The sequence below is a fragment of the Ruditapes philippinarum genome, unplaced genomic scaffold, assembly GCF_026571515.1.
Source record: "Ruditapes philippinarum isolate M1 unplaced genomic scaffold, ASM2657151v2 ctg1181_1_1_1_1, whole genome shotgun sequence".
NCBI lineage: Eukaryota > Metazoa > Mollusca > Bivalvia > Venerida > Veneridae > Ruditapes > Ruditapes philippinarum.
This window is the reverse complement of record NW_026866847.1, coordinates 245,249-268,061: the sequence shown is the minus strand read 5'-3', so window position 1 is coordinate 268,061 and position 22,813 is coordinate 245,249. Positions and strand designations below refer to the sequence as shown.

Genomic DNA, 22,813 nt, shown 5'->3' with positions numbered 1-22,813 from the left:
CTTGGACAATCTGAATAAAAAAGTTTTTATAATATATATACAATACAAAAGGCAAAAAAAACATTACGTAAAAGAATGGCTTTGCTTGAGATTTGGAACTGTCTAATATCTACTGTCAGGGATAAATTTCAATATTAAAATCCTTATCATTAAGCAGTCAAAACAAAGTTTGATCAGATTGCTGATATTTCTATACAAATTAATGGCCTATCTTTACATGTACCTTGACTCTCTGACTCTCTCTGGTGGATTTAAAGCCAATCAGGAAGGGACAATCAAACTTTGCTACAATTCAATCTTGCATTTTATCATGTATAATAACAAAGATACATGATTTTCCCATTTCTTACTATTAAAACCAGAACAATCAAATATTTAAACAAGGAAAATATTCCCTAATTTATAAAACTGAAAATTTATAAATCCTTTCAAAACAAGAAAAAAATCCTTTAACAAATACAATGTAGTTATTTTTCAAACAAGAAATTGCCTCAACTTATTTAAAAACTTCCTAACTAAGGTGTTCAACATAAAAACAAAATTTTTTCTTCCATTTTTTTTGGGGTGAAATACAAAAAAAGCGCAGAAACACTACTTTTCACATCTAAGAACTGAAAAGCAACATTTTTTCCCTAGATTTTTAACACCCCAAAACACTGTGGGAACCCCTCTTTATATCAACTTGCCTTTAAACTTATTTTTTTTTTCCACATAAATATGCAAAATGAGGCTGTGCAATTTGTTTGTTTGTCTTTGCATTCGGATGTGTTTTGTTATTATATAAAAGTATGTACAGAGAGCTATATATTCAGCATTAAGGAAAATATAAATAACACTCAAAATGTATAACAAATGCAATGTTTAAACTTATTTTGAAATTTTGAAAGTTGTGCTCATTCACCCATGTTAGAATGACAAAAATCTTAAAATCATATCTATTCTGAACATTCCTTTCCATCACCTGTCTTTTATGTTGCACATTTAAAATATTTAATTTTACTATGTAGTTGTATAAATCATTCTGTGTAAAAAGTTGTTTGTGCAAACTGTATGTCTCAGAATAACAACAAGACGATACCAAACAATCATAAATCTAAAATGGTAAACAGCAGTGTAATATCAAATACTAACAAGAAGGTGGTTTAAGCTTAACTTAAGGGGATTATTTAACATCTTCAATATCAATACACTTGCTTATTTTAAGTGTGACCTTGACTTGTGAACATTAGAGATGTTCTACATGTGTACAACCTTACATCTGGTGATGGTGATCATTTGTGTCAAATAAGACTAAGATGCCAAGTACATTGTAATACTTAGATCCCATTATGCATGTAGAAGATAGACTCTGGGTAAAATCTTTGAGATTTTGTTTGTTTGTTCCATTTTACGCCTTTTCCCAACAGTTTTTCAGTAATATAGGCGGGTAGTTTCCAAACCATCATTCCTGGAGAGTTATACCAGTACTAGACTACCTACCTTCCTCCGTGCTAAACTACCAAAGCATGAAGCCATCTCCCTGGGAACGAACCCACGCCAGAGAGGTAACTGGATTAGAAGTCATCGACTCTAACCCCTCGACCACGGAGGCGGTCATTATTCATCTCTTGTGACCTTGACTTTGCACATAATGACCTTAATATTGCTGTTAATACACAGCCTCTTGACTGTGAACATAAGTGATATCATATAATTTCTTAATTCAAGACTACAAAATTGTCCAAGTACATTTTTTTTTTACCTAGCCTTTCACCTGTGTGACCTTGACAGCAGAAACCTAAATTTTGTATGCAACACAGCCTCACAATACTAGTAAACATATGTATCACCTTACATTAAAATCCTAGAATTCATATAGAAGTTTTGCACTTGAACTCTTAAGACCTTGACATTTGATCAAGAGCCCTGGGTTCATGTGTGACACAAAGTCTTTTTGTATTGAACATTTGTGACAAATAACACCTAAATCAAGAAGATATTACACTCTGGACAAAGCTCAGAATGGTGCCTAAAAAATTTTTCTGCCCAACCCCCTTTCTCCAGACCTAAATTTTATTTCAAGAAAAACTTTTTTAAAACTTTAAAAGGTAGCCTCTGTTACAAAAAAATTTTTAAAGAAAGGATCAAAAGAACTTTTACCCCTACACTATGTACAATGTACACAAATTACAGCGAAATGTTTGTTAACATGCAAAAACAGGGAAGAATGGAAGGTACAAACAATAGGACTGATCTATCTGAGGTTCTTCAACCTTAGATTTTGGTTTAAAATCTTATCTGAGAGAATATAAGTACTTAAAAGCTGGAGTACCACTAAATCTTAAATATGTCTTTGATTTGTCACCAGTAAACTACTGTACCCACCCCTCTTATACATCAAATCTCTTCACACTTAAGATATAAATATTTTTACTTTTCATGATATCACTGATGCAAGTTTTCTTTCATTTTAAAAACATCAATTATAATTATTCTTGTATACATCTACATGTACTCTCCAATGCAAAGAATGACAGACATGGATATACTACTACATTTACAGTGATTTTCCTACTTATATAACAGACTCTGGAAAAGGGCCTCTTCCCAATCGAAATTTTCTTTAAAATCATGCAGTTTTCCCAAAAATCTTAACTTAAACCTGTTTTTTTCTTCCCAAATTAGCAATTTAAGCAATAATTTTTCCCAAAATCAAGAGGCTAAGGCCTCTTCCCAATTAAGCGAGAAAAATTACTGATGTAGTATAATGTAAAAGAACTGTAAGAAATATTTTCTTCTTTAAATTAGATGCATGAAAAGTGATTAATGTAAGAGAAGATTTTCTGCACAAACACAGATGCTCACATGCATTTTATAGGAAATGAGATTTGTTTAAATGTTTATAAATACATTTACAATGTCTGTTTAAATGTAATTCAAAACACATATTTTTTTGTGGAAGTTGCAGACTATCACATGTATGCTTTTGCTATTTGTTCCACTGCTGTTCTTCAATTGGTAAATTTGCACATGTAAATATACAGTGAGTGTATATGTATAAATTAATCTGTGGTGAAAAACTTAACCATTTATTTTATAAACGCTAAACATTTTCTAAGCACATGACAATACTTATCACAGATAGGCTCAAAACTCCTATATATAGTACACATTAGGCATAAAAAAGACCTAGTGATATCAGATAATTCAATAATATAACAAATTATAGTGACGCTCCAACATTTAATTGATATTTAAGTGAATTACAATAATGTGAAATCTACAAGGATGCAATTAAGTGACCCTCGACCTAAAGTTTACTACCCTGTTTCATATACAGAAAAGCCTCTTCCGTCATGGAAGTATTTATTCATTACTGTACCTGCTGAGACATAAAGGACATTGGTACAGGACATTGGTACAGAGTAGAAATATTTATTTAATGAACAAATAATTTACAATCAGATCAGATTAAACAAAAGTGGCAATACAAATGTGTTAAAGGGGTTATTGTTGTCATTTGTATAAATGTTTCTATCATTCTATGAATTATTGTACAAACAGGACATCAATATAAATACAAACTTGTCAGATATACACAATAGATCCTTATATATTAACTTTAGATTACTAGCTGTTAAACCATTTGTCCACACAGTTATGATATTGATGATAATTCTTTTGAAATCATTATTCTAAACAAGTTGCTTCTCTAATATCTTGATGAGATGATGTAGAAAATCCCTTGTAGGGTACAGACCTAAAGTTATACCTGAAAAAGTATTTTTAAAATTTTGTCCCAGGAAAAATTATGTAATCAAAAATGTAGTATTTTTAATGTAAATTTTTTAAAAATTTTAGTTTAGATAAACTTTATAATTTTGAATTGGCTTTTTGTTTTGGGTTTAAAACCTTAAAATGTGTATTTTGTAAACATACCCCTGTGGGAGTGTTTTCAATCACTTTTGGGAACAAATTTAAAAAAGGTTCCAAATTTTGGATGGTTTTTTTTTTTATGGCAAATTTTTTTTGCCCTTCCCCCCCTAAAAAAATATGTATTAAAAGTAATTTTTAATTTTTTAACTTTTAAAAAAAAATTTAGCTCTAAGAGTCAAATGTTTTTTAGCTTTATATTATATATACATTTTATAATCAGAATTAAGAATAGTGTGATAGAGAGGGTGACATGGACACTGTAGTTTCTGGACAAATTGTTGATTGTATCACAAACAAGAAATTTTATGGATTTTCATCAACTTTTAAATTGTCCCCTATTTTATACTTTCTGAATCTAATTTCTGCCCCTCATGCCCCTTTCCACCATTTCCATAAAATAATGCATGAACAGATATAATAAGTTATATCCACTAGCATGAGATTCAGGCTACATAATCAAAAGATATTTAAATCAATAAATGAGTGAATCTGCGGAGCTCCAATGAAAAAAACAACCTGAAAGCGCTCTTTCCACCTTGGCCCTGCAAGTTATCACTGCCCTATTCAGACACCGGAGGCTTGTTGTGCTTATACATGTACCTAATTTTATACTAGTTAGCTACACACCTAATTTGATTGATGTTTTGCCTCCTTCTCAAAATATTTCCGCATATTTAAACAGAAACCCTTGTTGTAAAATATAAAACAAAATTTCATGCATTTTGAACAATAATGAATTAAATGATTCTTCAACTAATTTACCAGGACAGGAAGTGACATAAAATTTTGGATACAGCAGGCCCAAAACAGATAAACATAAACCAAAAGTTTAAGACAGTAAAATTAAAGATCATTTCAAGAAATCTAAATCATATAAATAACTAATTTACAGCAGTACACACACGGCGCCACATTTAAAACTCCGTATTACCAGCTGATCAAAGAAAATAACATTGCACACATCATCCCACCCACTTTTTCAGGTGACACTCGACTGTGAAACAATAACAATAGGTCATTTACCTTTATCCAATGAAAACAGGTGCTAATTAAAATGTCCAACACTGCCGATAATTTGTTTTCACAGATCGGGGCATATCAATTCCTATCATTTAAATGTCCTTTACACAATAATGCACTAATGTCTTTAAAACTTTGTCAAATCATTTCATTTCCGCCATGTTTTGTCATTGAAATCACGTGACTGGAGAATTTCACAGTGAGAGTAATCGAACGTAATGCTTTCAGAATGTCTTTGTCAATTGATTTAAACGCGAATATGTTACACATGTTTACATTTCCGGCTTCTTCAAATAAAATTGTGACAGTAAAGAGTATTTTAAAAAGCAATGTAGACAAATAAACTTATACAGTGGTTGACTAGAACTAAATTTAAAGGCCAATTTAGTTTGGCTTAAGGTGCATGTGTATTGGCACACGCACAATTCACGTGCATCAATCTATTCGAATTCTGTTTACAAGACATTTGTAATTCTTAAGATTTAAGATTGCAAATAAACATTTTCTCACAAAATTGGCCAGGAAACATTGTTTTTAATCAAACTTTTAGATCTAGACATAGATACATGTAGCACAGTAAGTTGAAATTAAATCTGGAGCTATTTTACATGTAGATCTATGTTATTATAAAGTTATAGGCTTTTTACGGCAATTAATCCATCGTTATTAAGTTATGGGCTTTCTAAGGCAATTAAACCATGCTCTAGATTTGACATAGTCACAGATCTGAAGCAGACGATTTTATACAAAGGGACGCTACTCCTTTACAATTTAGTATTTATCTTATTTATTTCCCTTGATAAAACAATTTGCCGTTCTTATTTCATATAACTAGAATATTATCTTCGTATAGTTTCAATACTAAATTTATTGAACTCATTGAATAAAACAATATTATGCGGGCTTCTTATCAAAAAGTTTAGTATTATATTAATAACTGACATACATGTAGTCCGCAAGAAATCCTATTTCTAAATTTCGTTATAAGCTAAGTCATTTAAAAATTCAATTTAAAACTCATAGTGACTGCATTTAGATTCTTTTTTATCACAAAAAAAATTAAGGACAAATTTCGAAATTTCAGGAGTTTTCATAATAGACAAAAATGCAAAACTAAAACTCTTCAATAGAATTTCTTAAGACTTGGCATGTTGTTAAAATATGATAATAAAAACATTTTAAGGGAAACAAATTTGTGGGTCAACATTTTCATTTCAGATTTATCTGCACTGGTAGTCTGAAACAAAACAAGAGAATGGTGTTGAAGCAGTTGTCCTACGCACAAAGTTATTATAATTAAGCCACTTACAGCAAAAAAAATGGAAAATTTCAATAATTTTCATGGTCATTTATGATTGGAGGTCAAGGTCTGTCTGAAGGTCTGAACTTGAAGGTCTACCCTAAAAGATTATTATGTTCAAGTTTGAAGACAATCCATTTAAAAATAACAAAGCTATAGCCACAAGTAAAATTTAAGGCATTTAACCTAGAAGGTCAAGATCCTTCATGAATGAAGGTCAAGGTTAGTCTGGTCTACATGTGTTTTGTCCCAAGGGTTGTTATGGCCAAGTATGAAGACAATTAAAGTTATGATCAAGGTTAAACTTTGTGGATGGCAAAGGCAACTCTGACCTGACTGAAACAATTATTACCTCCATTTTTTAATTATTTTGTTTCAAAAATAGAAACAATAAAAATTTCTCATTTGAATATTCTTATAAAAATTGCTTGAAAAAAAATGTTGATAAAGTTCTAAGTGATTTAGTTTGACATTAATTTTATTAATTTTATATGATGTATAATAATATTTTGTTCTAGAACTTTTTACCCTTTCCCTATTAAAATATGGTTTTTGGCCAACAAATTCATACATATTTTTTAAAGGTTTTTGTTATGTCTTATACTAAAATGCCATCAAAATTTAAATTTATTGAAATTAAGCCCTTATTTATAGACCACCCCACTTTAAAGGTTAAAAGCTCCAGTGAAATCAAGTTAAAGATGCTATCATAATCATTTTGTATTAAATCCTTATATAAAAGTGTTCATCAAATTATTGTATAGGTCAGTACCAAACCAATCATCATTAAGTACTTTCATATCTTGCTTTCTCCTGTCAAACCATGACAGTAAATATTATGTTAAGGTTGAAAAGCATGACCAATATGGTTTTAAAGCTACTTGCTCAATGTTATATTTTTTGTATTACTATAGTTTCATTTTAGTCTTAAAATGACATTTAATGCCCATCAAAGGTAAAATAGTGATTGAAATTTTTAGATAGAAGTCAAATTAAGTTTATGTTTTGCCATAATAAAAGACCTTTCAATTTTATAATTTATTTTAATAACACTAAAAATAAATAACACATGGCCCTAAGAATATTTCTATAAATGTCCATCAGAATTTACCTGTTTTGTTCAATTTATTAAAAGTGGACAGTCTTTTTTATATTTAATAGGCAAATTTATACTTAATCCAAAACATTTTTCAATATTAACTGTTTGTCAATCACCAAAATAACAATATTTTTTAGAAATATGTAGTAAATTCAGCTGACCTTGACAATGAAAAAATGAGCATTATGTCACTTTAATTCAGTTGTAGAACATTATGTACATGATGGCAAAACAGTAAACTTTATATGCTTATGTTAAGTTTTCAGAGAAGTACTTGTAAGGAATACTTTATTACACATCTACTTCATTCTTATCGATTTTCATCAAGTGCCTGGGAGCATTATGTCAGGATTTTGTTTATTTTGGGCAGATTTATGGCCCTTTTTCACATTGATGGGAAACCTGGTTTAATAATTTTCCGTCAACAATAACAAAAATTAATAGCAAAAACTCAAATTTAAGAGCCGTACAGAAATTTGTTTCAAGTGTATAAAAATTTTCACATTTTATTTTATAGTTATTTATTTTATTTTAGCTGGATTGCAAAATAAATTCTAATGGAACTTAAATTAATCACTCAAGTCTGCTTCATGGAACTAACCAGTTCATTTTTTTGTTGGGGGTGGGGGGGGGTGAAGGGGTTTAAATGTTGCACCAACACAATATAGGTAATATGGTGACTTTTCAGCTTTACTGGTGGAGAAGACCTAAGGTGCCCTTCCTTGCATTATTTCAAGCACAATTGGGCACTCCGAGTAGAACCACAGACGTAAGCTAGTTGGATAGCTTCCTCACATAAGAAATCCAAACCTACAGAAGTGAGGGGCATTAGTGGCTTTAAATCAACAAACTTAACTACTTGGGCAGACTGGCAGACTGACAATCCCCCACCCCCCACCTATTTACACATAAAACACACAAATTACAAGAGACCATTTTTAGCTTTAAAGGGTAGGGGGAGGAGGCTACTCCATAACTGATGCTACATACTGTATGCAAGGCAGATTAACCTCCTTAATACAATAATATTCACATGATTTCAAACTCCAGACAGGTTTCTCAGCTTTATATCCCTAAAAGTGATAATGGACAATTCCTTACTGGAAGCTGAACATGTTGATTTAAGAAATTAAGCGTTTATTATATCATCAGACATTTAGAGATCTACAACTTAAGTAATTTACATGAGATATGTGCTAATGTATCTAGTTGAAAAACAAGCCCAAAATTTTCCTACAATTTTCCACAGACATGTGCCAGCTAGTCATGATCTCGCCCATATTACCAGAAACACAGGCAGGTTTAGGGGGCATATAACACAAAATTTGGAAAGAAATGGCAATCTTCTTATTTGTTTCATTAAAGAACTAGTCCATAACCCGCTGTAAGAATTTGAAACCCATCTGCATAAATAGAGTAAAATATTTTTGTTACAGAAATTTATGAAATTCTTATTGGATAATTGTCTAATTTGAATAAAAGAATGAATAAACTATGTATGGGAAGCTGCATTTCCTATTGCGGGACATGTAAAGTTGATCCTTTCTTTAAAAAACTGCCAGTTTTTTTAATGACGCTATATATTCATATTGTGACCACCTATAGCCTGTATAGAATTTTAAACATAACATATCTACTTTGTGTGAAGTCAAAACAGGTTTATTTTATATTTACTTTGACTGTATAAGCAATTATTAATATTTTATTTTGAGCATAGTGTATCTTTAAGTCTTCTTTTTATATTATTTCATTATTCACGTGCATTCATCATTTATTAAGCTCATCTTTTGTTGAAAACTGCTTTTATATTACTTTTTGTCATTGTGTTAGACTGAAGTGTTTTAACAAATTTGCCCAGGTATTTTCTTTTTACTTTCATATAATTTTGCAATATCTCATCAATAAATGCTGAAATTCTCTAATGCACATTTCCAGCAAATTCCATCAACAATTTTGGGAATAACTTGCAGGTCAGCCAACAGTATACAGCCTGGTCACACAGCACTGATTTTCAAATATGTTCTTATAGAATTTATGACATTTTCAATAATAAAGGGAGACGCAGGCAAAATTTTCATTTCTCAAATTGTTTTGAAATTTTAATTCATTACTTCAAAATAAATACACTAGGCAGTCACAGGAATAAAACTTTTCTCCTTATAAAAAATAAAATGGTGATTTCCTAACATGACCCACATGGGTCAGGTTAGAGCATTAAGATTTCACAATATGAATTCTGGAAACATTAAAGAACATCTGAAATTAATGACTTGACTTGTTTCAATCATACAATATCCACAATATCTGTTATTGTAACTTCCAGGGTTTGTTCAAATCACACAACTTGTTTTTAACCTAATCTGTGATATTAAGAATATATACAGAAATTCATGCTGGGACTTTTAAAAAAAAATGTCATTTTAACGTGATTTGAGTACAAAAGATCATTTTAAAATTTTTATCATAAATTTGCCCGAGTATCCCTTTAATTATGAGGTGACAGTCGACATAGGGTTTGTTTGTTTCATTTTACGCCTTTTTCCAACAGTATTTCAGTCATATAGGCGGGTAGTTTCCTAACCATCGTTCCTGGAGAGTTACACCAGTACTAGACTACCTTCCTCCGCGCTAAACTAACAAAACATTTCCCGGGGATCGAACCCACGCCAGAGAGGTAGCTGGATTTGAAGTCATCGACTATAACCCCTCAACCACTGAGGCGGTCTGCATAGGGAGTTAAATTTTAAATAATGTCTTTAAGTGATAGAATATCTAGCTTGTCATGTAGAAATTTATTCTTCAATGGTTTGTTTAGAAACAGTGACTTATTTAGAGATACATTAATAGGTTAATAAGGAGTGTCTAAGGACAACAGTTGTCAACAAATGGTAGAATAAAACACAAACAAGGAAGTTTTTCAATCAACACTTTATATAAATATTCAAAAAATAATTACAAAAAACATTACCAAAAAAGAAAAAAAAAAGAAAAGAAAAAAAAATGATAACAAACATCTGAGCTAAACTTTCGGGAAAATGAAGTAAAAAATAAAAAAATATTTTTTTTAATCATCACATTCTTCATTTTATAAAAATATTAAAATCCTGCGCATAATATGACACAGTCGAAGTATTTCAAATAGAAACAAAATGTTAAGTCTGAAGTAAATCCTATAAAATCAAGTAAATAAGAACCACAAACAAAATTTATTTCGTATTCCATTTTTTTGTTTTAGTTCATTTTTATAGCTATGTGATTGATTCCTTTATTTGTATTTTTTTGAATGTCATTTTAACTCAAAGAAAAATCGTTTAAGTAATGTAATTCAAATTGAAATTTTAATAGAAAATTTAAAAATGACAACGTTTTGTTGATACGAAATATACAAATCAACGGACTTGCAACACCTTTGGAAATAACGAAAGAAAGCTAAAATCTGAAAAAATTTAAGGAACCGAAATTAAGCTTTTTAATCTAAAAATACTTTAACATTTATAACAAAAAAAACTATTCAGGTATATATATACTTGTCATGAATTAATATTTAAAAAAACATGAATTGTATCAATGTCACATACATAACTGATAATACCGGATAAGTTCATTAAATTTTGTTGTGTGCTTTTCGCTATTTTCTTGCGCATGATTTGACGTAATTGTTAGAGGTAGTTTCGATCGTTAATTTTTGACAAAATTTATAACTCATTAAAGCAGCGTAAAATAATCTGTAGGAGGATGTATGGTTATAAAAACTTATCACTAGTATGAGAAGGCATGGTTAAACAAAACTTAAGTGTCTGAAATCTAAAACTCATGAATGAGATAGATCGTATCCAGAACTCATTAAGATTAATTAAAAAATTAGATGCGTATAACATGTCAGAAAAATCCTTTATGTTATTGTACTAATTTTACAATGACCAATCAGATTCCGCGATTTCAGATTGTAATTTTAAAATGACCAATGAAATTTTTACATATATTCAGTTCTTCCCTGTAAATTTTACGGCCTCTGGCCGTAAAAAAAACAAATACAGTATACAGAAAAAACACAAAGAAATTATAAGAAGCTACAAGATTTACTGTGATCATGATCACCAAAAATAAATTGTGTGAAAATACAATATTTTTATTCATATCTTACAAAACCTAAATTGGGAATTAATTTGAAGCTCACAAAAGCTTACATCATGCAACAGTTATGGTTCTTGGACAGCTACAGAATTTTATATATAATAACCCCGTTTCTAGTGAATACATATGTATATACCTGCAATAGTTGTGAAAAATTATCTCTTTACAAGGAATACTTAAAGTACATACAGGGAAATCAGTATCCTACTGTAGTTATGGAATTTGGTCAGTGACCTTTATTTATGACCATATAGATGTGAAAATTATAAATTATAAGGAAGATTAAAACACATGAAGGGCCATAATTCAGTCAAAATGCATGCAATAATTCTGGGCTGTTGGTTATACAAAAAGTTGCACATAAAATTTTAACCAGAGTTGTACTGATGCTTGGGTAAGGAGGAAAGCCCCTCTATTCTAAATACAATTTAGCTAACAAATACAATTTAATCAATAATTCAAAAAATAACAAGAGGGCTGTGATGGCCCTTAATCGCTCACCAGGGGATATGGACTATATTTAGGACAAGATTCAGTTACCTGAACATTCCTTTGTTTTGCCAAATATTTTAAGAGTCTTGCCTTTATATTTTAAGAGGAGATGATTTTCAAAGCTTTTCCTTTATAAGGTAAAACCATGGAGAAAATTTTGAACCAAGGGTGGGTATTATTTGAAAAAGCTTGGTAGAGGTCCTTTTCATGATGATTCATGCCAATTATCTAAGCTCTAGCCACTGTGACTTCAGCGGGAATTTACTATATAGAAAACCCATGATCCTCTTGAGCGGGGCCAATTTTGGCCCAAAGGCTATTATTTGAACCAGCTTGGCCGCAGTCCACTTCATGATGATTCATGCTAATTATCTAAGCTGTAGCCATTGTGACTTCAGAGGGAATTTACTATATAGATAAAAAGAAAACCAATGACCTCCTTGAGTGTGGCCAAGCTTGGTAGAGGTCCACTACAGGATGTCTGATGCCAAGTTTCTTAGTTTTAACCTTTGTGGCATAGATGATTTTTTTAAAGAATCTACATGCAAGAAAAACCTATGACCCAATTTGGGCGGGGCCAATTTTGACCCTAGGGCAATTATTTTGATAAGCTTGGTAGATGCCCACTACAATATGTTTCATGCCAATTATCCAAGATCTAGCCTTTATAGTTTCAGGAGATGATTTTTTAAAGAGTTTTTTCAGTTTCCATGGCAACAAGAGTTCTGCATAGAATGAACAACTTTAAAAGGAGATCACCTAAGGATCATTCCTAGGCAGTTTTGAAATTATTTCCCTGGTGGTTCAGATGTTGTACAAAAAGAAGTTTGGAGGGACAGACACCAGACGATGAGTTATGACAATAGCTCACCAGAGCATTGTTGTGCTCTGGTGAGCTAAAAAGAAATTAACTTTTGTTACTTCCAAATGACTGTCAACAATTATAATAGAAAATGTTTAAAAAAAATTAATGCACATAATTAATTCATCTAAAAAAATTAATTAATTGTATTTAATAAATGTCTTTCATCTACAATAACAGTAACAATTAATGTTATACTTTACATAAATTTGTTCATTTTTCACTGACATATAACTGTAATAGAGCCTTTAATTAGTTTGACAAAAAAGTGAGCACCTGAGTGTGAGTGGGAGGTAACAAGTACTTTATTTTCAAAATAATATTTTTAGAGTTATCTTTCTAAATAACACTATTGAACATTATCAATTAATCACATTGTACCAGAACAAAAGAATATCACTCTCTAGCACATGTATTGTTATCCATTTTTCAACAAATATAAATGAACACTATAATGTCATAATTGGTGCATTCAATTAAGGCAAATATTATGGTCTGTTCACATTTGTAATTATTAATCCACTAGGTGTGAAACTTGAGTCTTCCTGTAAGAAAAATATATAATAATTTTAGTATCACAATTTGAGAGTACAAATTTTGGTCAGGCAATACAATAATATAAGAAATGGAACTGATGACAACAGTAACAAGGCTCTGTCCGCTTGCTGCTAAACCGTGAGTTACCTTGACAAAAGTCAGTGTTTGATTCATTTTCATTTTTGATCTTTTTTTTTCATATTAGACATAAATTTTCAAATAGAATGATGAATTTCATATATTAGCGTACTTGTTACAACTTTGTTCATAGTACATGAATAATAATGTCCTCACATGCATGCAACTCATTAAATTTTTTTTATAAAGATGCCAAAGTGACATCATCTGAAACATCTTACTTATTTGAGACGACAGTATCTAGCACCAGTGAATACACCAAAAAATCAAGTCTCATTTGCAAAAATAAACTATATTCAACTTGGCAGTACTGTATATCTCTACTTATCTAACAATGTATTTAAATCACTTAAGAATGTTATAAAATGTAATATCAAAATATACACACCTTTCATTTTTGTCTCCCCACACAACAGTCAAATTCACACTAGATATTAAATATGCGACTTCCTGGAAGGAAAATAATTTATTAACATTATCAGAACATAAATCTGAGCCTGTGATTTTAAGCTATTTATTTTTGTCTCCATTTTCCATTTGATTTAAATGATAGATTTTATCATATAATGAAATTAACAGAAAATAAATAAAAATAACAGAAAATGCATGAATTAACAAGAGCCGTCAGTAAAAGCTTGACTATTCTCAGTGCATGATAGTAAAACAAGAACCTGGATAATGTAGAATTGCTTAAGGTAAAAAAGGGCCATAATTCTGTCAAAATCCATGTTAGAGTAATGGGACTTGCATGCAAAAATTTAACCAAAATGTGACACCGATGCCTGGGTGAGTACAATAGATCTTCCTATTCTACCAATAGTCAAGCTAAAAACTGAAAGACTATTCAATTGGAGCATTAAGATGGTGCTATTTTTAAATTAATGAAAACAACTTTACAAGGATAACATAATAATTAAAATAAATGTAAAAAACAAAGGTTGTTCAATTTTACTTTGGTTTTATCAATAAACACTCATAATATTGGTTTATTTTTCTTAGCTTCAAACAGCTTGAATGACAAAGTTAATCACATAATAAATACTCTTACGAAGACATTCCAACAATTTACAAAAAACTGCCAATACTGACTTGAATGTAATTTGAATGTTTAAAAAAAGTAACAAATGCCCAGTAAAAAAAGCTGGTCTGTTAAAAAGGGGCATAACTCCAAAAATATTATTGCCTTCAGAATTATGCCCCTTGTCTAACTCAATAATGCATGTGAAATGTTTGAATAATGGGCTTCATTTAAGATTTTGCACAATGCTAATGCCACAGTGGTCAAATATAGCTCAACTTTTTCTTCAAAACAGACAAGCTAATAAAAACAGTTTAAATATAAATTATCTAAATATGAATAATTCAATATATACCTTTTGTTGGTGAAAGGCACCTCCATTAATCATACTACAGCAAGATCTGTACTTTCTGTGCAAGAGGTATCTGTGATAAGAAAGAAGAAACTTGAAAAATAAAATTTTTAAAATAAGTAAATTATCAGTCACCATTACAGGTTTGTATATAAATCTGAGCAGAAATGTTTTTACATTATGTTACAGGACTTATAGTTAGACATGGCGTAAAAAATTGCTACACAAATTTCATTGACGTTATAATGAAATTGTTTTTACATTTTAATGTTACATCACTCCAGAATTTTACCAAAAATGTCAGTGCATTTATTAAAGAAGTTCTAAGTAAGTAAGGGGAACAGTAGCTTAATGGTTAAGGTGTCTGCCTCACAACCAAGTAATCATGGGTTCAAATCCTACTGCATTGTGTCACCATATTCATATAACACCCGAGTACTGCACAGTTTCAGGAAGCTGGCTGAAGAGTGTGGTTTAATATAAAGGTCATCATAATCAATGTAAAATAAATATGTTAAGCCTTATTTGTATAATATATCAGATTAATTTACACATGTACCCTCAACAACTATAATATTGTACCAGTATCTGAACATTTTCAACATTATCCTTTTTAAATTTCCTACCATATTTTGGTGAGACCAAAATTTTGCCAAATCAACATTTCTGACTAACTGGTGAGGTTAAATAATTGCTAATTTCTACTTTCCGTCAGATTAATATAATACTAAAAAAATTTACAAATAGGCTAATGGATCCTTACAGTGTATGACAAACCTTTTTGGTTGTTCATAACTTACAACAAAATAGATGCCTGTGTGTCCATTATTTTGTCTTATAAGTTAGATCTGAAACATTTTTATAGATATAAGGTGGACGACTTATGATATGTAACACAAAAACACAATTTATGCCACAATTAAGTCCCAATGAAAACAAATATAAACATTTACCTTCCCTTGATCAGAAAATAAAGAAATGAAGATTTATGAAGGTTCTGGTCTTTAATGTAGGTTGTATTGTCGACACCCTCCGAGACAGGCTGGTAATTTGAGGCTTACACAGTTTAAATACCAACTCTCTCAAACCCTTAAAACAAAACAAAATACAATAAGAATATTAAACCATTAGATTTTTAAATAATTTATCTCATCTGATCAAAACTACTTGTAAATAAATAAATTACTGTAGAATAGTAAAATGCACTCAAATATTTTTCTATCAATTTTCATTTATTGGTAATGTTTTGTTCTCAAAACAAAGAGTTTTACGTAGACAGAAAGCTTCAATGTTTTAAGTCAAAGATTCTGATTTCATTTACACTGTCAAAGAAAAGAATGGAAACATGAAAAATGCTAAAAATGGCAAAGTTGAAAATGCCACAGCCTAAGTTTGATTGAGCCTAAACAACTAGGAGGCAGTGGTAAATGAAAGCTAGTATCAATGTCCCTAGCAATGGCTTAAGTAAAACTAAAAACTTAAATTTTGGGAAAATAAGTTTAGACCATGATAAGACAGCACATGACAGAATCAGTTGCAGCCAGCAGTGACAAAGGGATTAAAATAACTAATAAAAACAAAATACTGGTAAGTTAATCTGACAGAATGTCAATTAAATGAGTCAACAGGTGCAAAAAAATAAGATGTATGAAAAAATATTTTTTTTGTCTCTTTGGTATCAACTGTTAATGTGAATTCACTGATTTTTTTTTGTAGAAATTACGTGGTTTGTCTCAAAGAACATTCTTGTGGTTACTTGAATTCAGCTAACAATATTTTTCAAAAAGGTAAAGTGTAAAAATCATGTGATGCAAAATAATTTTACAGCAGATAAAATGAAATTTTGTTGGATCTTAACTCCATGGATTGACCTACCCATGAAAACCACATAAATTAGTGCCCTATGAATAATAATGATTTTGCAATAATTACTGATTAAGCTGCTTTCAATTACTGTTTAATGGTTGACACTCAGGTCTTCATACTGTGTACGCCAGTGTTGTATTAATTCTGAAACAAAAATTTCAAAGCAGCAAAAACAAAAATCAAGTTAAAGATATTGACAGGTTATATTATATTTCTAAACAAATATCTGCTCAATGAAAAGCTATAATCCAGTATCGGTCCATGCAGGTTGTTCTTCTCAGGCCACTTCCATACTATGACCCACTGATTTCCATCTCTCTTAACTCAGGAACAAATGTCATACTACAATGCTGCTGGACTCAGAATTGAAGACAATCACTCCCACACGATTCCTCCTTGCGGATATAAAGTTGCCAGACTCCTCGGATTACATCGATAGTAGTCTTGATTAACAGACCAGGGATATATCAGGGCATGATACCTAAAGAAAAACGCCTGCTAGCTGCAAGTTTTGCCTAGCTTCCAGCTATTCTACCAAAGAAACAAAGGGAAATAAATCTGGAAAAAACTTCTGGATGGCAGACACTCGGTTGATCTAATGAAAAAAAAAAAAGAATCCCCTTTCCATCTTTCTTGACTCTGAAAAAACCATAATCTATCAACACTCCCGGCGCAGTGTCTCAAGAGAAATCCTTCCAAAACGAATTCCCATTTTGCGGATATATCAGCACCGGAATCCTTCAATGGGGTCGCCAGTGAGCCTCGATCAACAGTTGTGGGATGCATCCTAAAAATTAATTTACCAATTTGAAACATTTTAAGAAAAAAAATTAATTTAACAAATAAGTAAAGATATTTTAAATTACTGTAAAGAAACAAGACAAAACCAAGAAAATAAATAATACCTGTTGTTTTTCCATTTCCTCCATAAATACCATTTAGACACATTATTCTTCCCTAACAGATCTTCAACATCTCCCAAATTAGAAAAAATTCCCATTTTCTAGACATCCAATTGCATATTACCATTTGACCAATAATATAACCATGTATTATGACTTCTGTATGTTAAAGATTCTGGACATTATTTTACTTACTCCTTATACTTAAGTATAAGTACTTAAACAAAATGGTTACCGTGATAAGTTCCATCACGGACGCAAAAACGGAGGGTAAGTTCCTTAGCGTAGGCAGAAAGTACTTACACAAAAATGTTTTTACCATGTATAACTTCCATAGCGGACGCAGGAAGTACTTAAACAAAATGTGTTCCGGAGCAGACAGAGAAATTTCTTAAACAAAATGTGTTTACCTATGATAAATTCCATAGCAAATGCAGAAATTACTTAAACAAAATGTGTTTTTTGAGAATACGTTCCATAGTGAATTAAGAAAGTACTGAAACCAAATGTGTTTACCGAGGATGAAATCTATAGTGGACGCAGAAATTACTGAAACAAAATGTGTTAACCAAGGATGAGTTTCGTAGCGAAAGCAGAAATAACTTAAACAAAATGTGATAACCAGGAATAAGTTTCGTAGCAAATGCAGTAATTACTAAAATCACAAGAGCCCGGTTTGAGCCGGGTGCATGATGCTCCCCGAATAGGTTTTGGACACAGGAAAGTACACCTCTTGTAGTTTCAGAGTTAGGTCCCTGGAAAAAGTTCAAAGTGCAATAATTCCAAAATTAGGCAAGGCAGAGTTACTGTTCTTTGCACTGCACTTCTAATCAATGTAATCTATCAACCTACAAAGTTTCTTTTTTATATCTCTGATGGTTTCCAAGTTATGTCCCGGACAACTTCAAAAAGTAAAAATAAACAAAGGGCAATAACTCCAGAATTAGGAAAAGGCAGAGTTATGATTCTTGTGCAATGCACATCTACCCATTGAGATATCTACCTACAAAGTCTCATGTTGATATCTCTTATAGTTTTAGAGCTATATCCTGGACAAGATTTTTCTAAAAGGGGAGATAATTCAAAAATGAGGCTTAACAGAGTTATGGTTCTTTTGCACTGCATTTCTACTCAATGAGATCTATCAACCAACAATTAGTCATCTTGATATCTCTTTTAGTTTTACAGCTATGTCCCGGACAAAGTTCAAAGATCTCAACAGCCATCCCTGCACCTGGTTACCATTTAACCTCCAAGTATACCACAATTGTCGCTTTTTCTCCAGGAATATCTATCTGAGTCATCCGACTGTGAAGGATACACAGCAATCAGTTTCACGTGGGGCTTGGGGACATCTGACATCTAAGTATCCGAGGGTCGGAGAAATTACTTAAACAAAATGTATTTACCGAGGAAAATTTCCGTAGCGGTTGCAAAATCAATTAAATAAATGTGTTTTACCGAGGATAAGTATCGGAGCGGTCGGAGAAATTACTTAAACAAAATGTGATTACCGAGAATAAGTTCCGTAGCAAATGATAAAGTTAAACAAAATGTGTTTACCGAGGATAAGTTTCGGAGCGGATGCAGAAATTACTTAAACAAAATGTGTTTACCGAGGAAAATTTCCGTAGCTGATGCCACTGTCGCCTCATGTACCAATGTTCTCTTACCAGAAGATTCTGGTCTCTGTTGTCCTAAACAGCCATCCCTGGCACCTTGTTACCTCTAGAACAGGATTCAACCTGCAAGTTTTCCACAATTGTAGCTTTTATCCAAGAACATCTGCGTCATCCGGCCATGAAGATTCACAGCAATCCGTTCCACATGGAGTTTGGGGACATCTGGTCTCTGTTGTCCACAGGAATTGATCTCAACAGCCATCCTTGCACCTGGTTACCATTTAACCTCCAAGTATACCACAATTGTTGCTTTTTCTCCAGGAATATCTATCTGAGTCATCCGACTGTGAAGGATACACAGCAATCAGTTTCACGTGGGGCTTGGGGACATCTGACATCTAAGTATCCGAGGGTCGGAGAAATTACTTAAACAAAATGTATTTACCGAGGAAAATTTTCGTAGCGGTTGCAAAATCAATTAAATAAATGTGTTTTACCGAGGATAAGTATCGGAGCGGTCGGAGAAATTACTTAAACAAAATGTGATTACCGAGAATAAGTTCCGTAGCAAATGATAAAAGTTAAACGAAATGTGTTTACCGAGGATAAGTTTCGGAGCGGATGCAGAAATTACTTAAACAAAATGTGTTTACCGAGGAAAATTTCCGTAGCTGATGCCACTGTCGCCTCATGTACCAATGTTCTCTTACCAGAAGATTCTGGTCTCTGTTGTCCTAAACAGCCATCCCTGGCACCTGGTTACCTCTAGAACAGGATTCAACCTGCAAGTTTTCCACAATTGTAGCTTTTATCCAAGAACATCTGCGTCATCCGGCCATGAAGATTCACAGCAATCCGTTCCACATGGGGTTTGGGGACATCTGGTCTCTGTTGTCCACAGGAATTGATCTCAACAGCCATCCTTGCACCTGGTTACCATTTAACCTCCAAGTATACCACAATTGTTGCTTTTTCTCCAGGAATATCTATCTGAGTCATCCGACTGTGAAGGCTTGGGGACATCTGACAACTAAGTATCCGAGGGTCGGAGAAATTACTTAAACAAAATGTATTTACCGAGGAAAATTTCCGTAGCGGTTGCAAAATCAATTAAATAAATGTGTTTTACCGAGGATAAGTATCGGAGCGGTCGGAGAAATTACTTAAACAAAATGTGATTACCGAGAATAAGTTCCGTAGCAAATGATAAAAGTTAAACGAAATGTGTTTACCGAGGATAAGTTTTGGAGCGAATGCAGAAATTACTTAAACAAAATGTGTTTACCGAGGAAAATTTCCGTGAGAAATTACTTAAACAAAATGTATTTACCGAGGAAAATTTCCGTAGCGGTTGCAAAATCAATTAAATAAATGTGTTTTACCGAGGATAAGTATCGGAGCGGTCGGAGAAATTACTTAAACAAAATGTGATTACCGAGAATAAGTTCCGTAGCAAATGATAAAAGTTAAACAAAATGTGTTTACCGAGGATAAGTTTCGGAGCGGATGCAGAAATTACTTAAACAAAATGTGTTTACCAAGGAAAATTTCCGTAGCAAATGAAAAATTACTTTAACAAAATGATGCAGAAATTTCTTTAACAAAAGATTTTCATGAAGGAAAGTTTGAAAACCAAACTTTCTTTTAAAAAAAATGTTTCCTGAGGAAAATATGTAAACCAATATTAAAATTAGTCTAACAAAAGATATTTACTGAGGAAAAATTCTCTATCAAATGCAAAATTACTTTAAGAAATGTTTAGTTAGGAAGATTTCAGAACCAAATGTTGAGTTTACTTTAATAAAATATGCTTATTGTTGAAAATTTCGAAAATTGAGCATGTAAATTATTTGACAAAAGACTTTTTACCGAGTTGAATTTACTTAAACAAAATCTGTTTACCGAGTAAAATGTGTAAACTAAATATCAAAATTATTTAAATATTACTTTAATATTATCTGTTTATAATGAAGGAAAATTCAAAACTGCCTGAACGCCGAAATGACTTCCGAAATATGTTTAATACAGAATGCAGAAATCACTTTAACAAAATATTTTTACAAAATGCTGAAATTACTTTAAACAAAATTTGTTTACTGAGGAATTGTTGAAAAACTGAACACCCAAATGACTCTAATATGAAAAATGAATGTATTATACAGTCAGAAAAAGGCCATACAGTACAGACAAGCACATCGTGAAGACATTATCAACAGTACATTCATTCTGATTGAGGTGAAATAGAAATGATTGGTCAACACAGGTTACCATTCAAACATGCACAGACACTTATCATAACCAGACTGTTAACCTCTCTACTCATTTTTTCCATCAAGTTATAACAAGCATTTACCCATAAATGAGCAGAAACCTATGATGAGTCAGTCAGTACTATATCAATCTCAATCAAAAATACTGCACTGATGACTGCCTTTACCATGTTCCTTTCCAGCCCAGGCTACTTATTTCATTTCATAATAAGTAACTTACCCTATCAATTGTTTTCTGAGCAAAATTTTTATAACAGATGAGTAAATTATTATTACAAAAATGTTCTCTAATACAGATTTTATGCAGCAGTTTTGAAAATTTATATAATAAAATAATGTGTTTTCCGAGAAAATTTTCAGAAGCAGACGCCAAAAAACTTTAAATTTGTTTACTAAGAAAAAATTCAAAAGCTGATGACAAATTACTTAAACAAATTGTATTTACCAAGGAAAATTTCCGTAGGGGTTGAAAAATCAATTGAATAAATTGTATTTTACTGAGGATAAGTATCGGAGCGGTCGGAGAAATTACTTAAACAAAATGTATTTAGAGGAAAATTACCGTAGCGGTTGCAAAATCAATTAAATAAATTGTGTTTTACCGAGGATAAGTATCGGAGCGGTCGGAGAAATTACTTATCAAAATGTATTTACCGAGGAAAAATTTCCATAGCGGTTGCAAAATCAATTAAATAAATGTGTTTTACCGAGGATATTAGTATCGGAGCGGCCGGAGAAATTACTTAATCAAAATGTGATTACCGAGAATAAGTTCCGTAGCAAATGATAAAAGTTAAACGAAATGTGTTTACCGAGGATAAGTTTGGAGCGGATGCAGAAATTACTTAAAACAAAATGTGTTTACCGAGGAAAATTTCCATAGCTGATGCCACTGTCGCCTCATGTACCAATGTTCTCTTACCAGAAGATTCTGGTCTCTGTTGTCCTAAACAGCCATCCCTGGCACCTGGTTACCTCATAGAACAGGGATTCAACCTGCAACTTTTCCCACAATTGTAGCTTTTATCCAAGAACATCTGCGTCATCCGGCCATGAAGATTCACAGCAATCCGTTCCACATGGGGTTTGGGGACATCTGGTCTCCTGTTGTCCACAGGAATTGAATCTCAAACAGCATCTTAAGCACCTGGTTACCATTTAACCTCCAAGTATACCACAATTGTTGCTTTTTTCTCCAGGAATATCTATTCTGAGTCATCCGGACTGTGAAGGATACACAGCAATCAGTTTCACGTGGGGCTTTGGGGACATCTTGACATCTAAGT

General features: G+C 31.9%; 1 long non-coding RNA gene across 1 annotated transcript; it reads right to left on the bottom strand.

Moving 5' to 3' along the window:
- Positions 1-10,354: 10,354 nt before the first annotated feature.
- Positions 10,355-22,499, bottom strand: LOC132733991 (uncharacterized). Its single transcript, XR_009626238.1, has 4 exons — positions 16,800-22,499; positions 15,821-15,956; positions 13,886-13,947; positions 10,355-13,367 (listed from the first exon to the last, which is right to left on the bottom strand). It is a non-coding gene; the product is annotated as an uncharacterized LOC132733991 (long non-coding RNA).
- Positions 22,500-22,813: the final 314 nt, after the last annotated feature.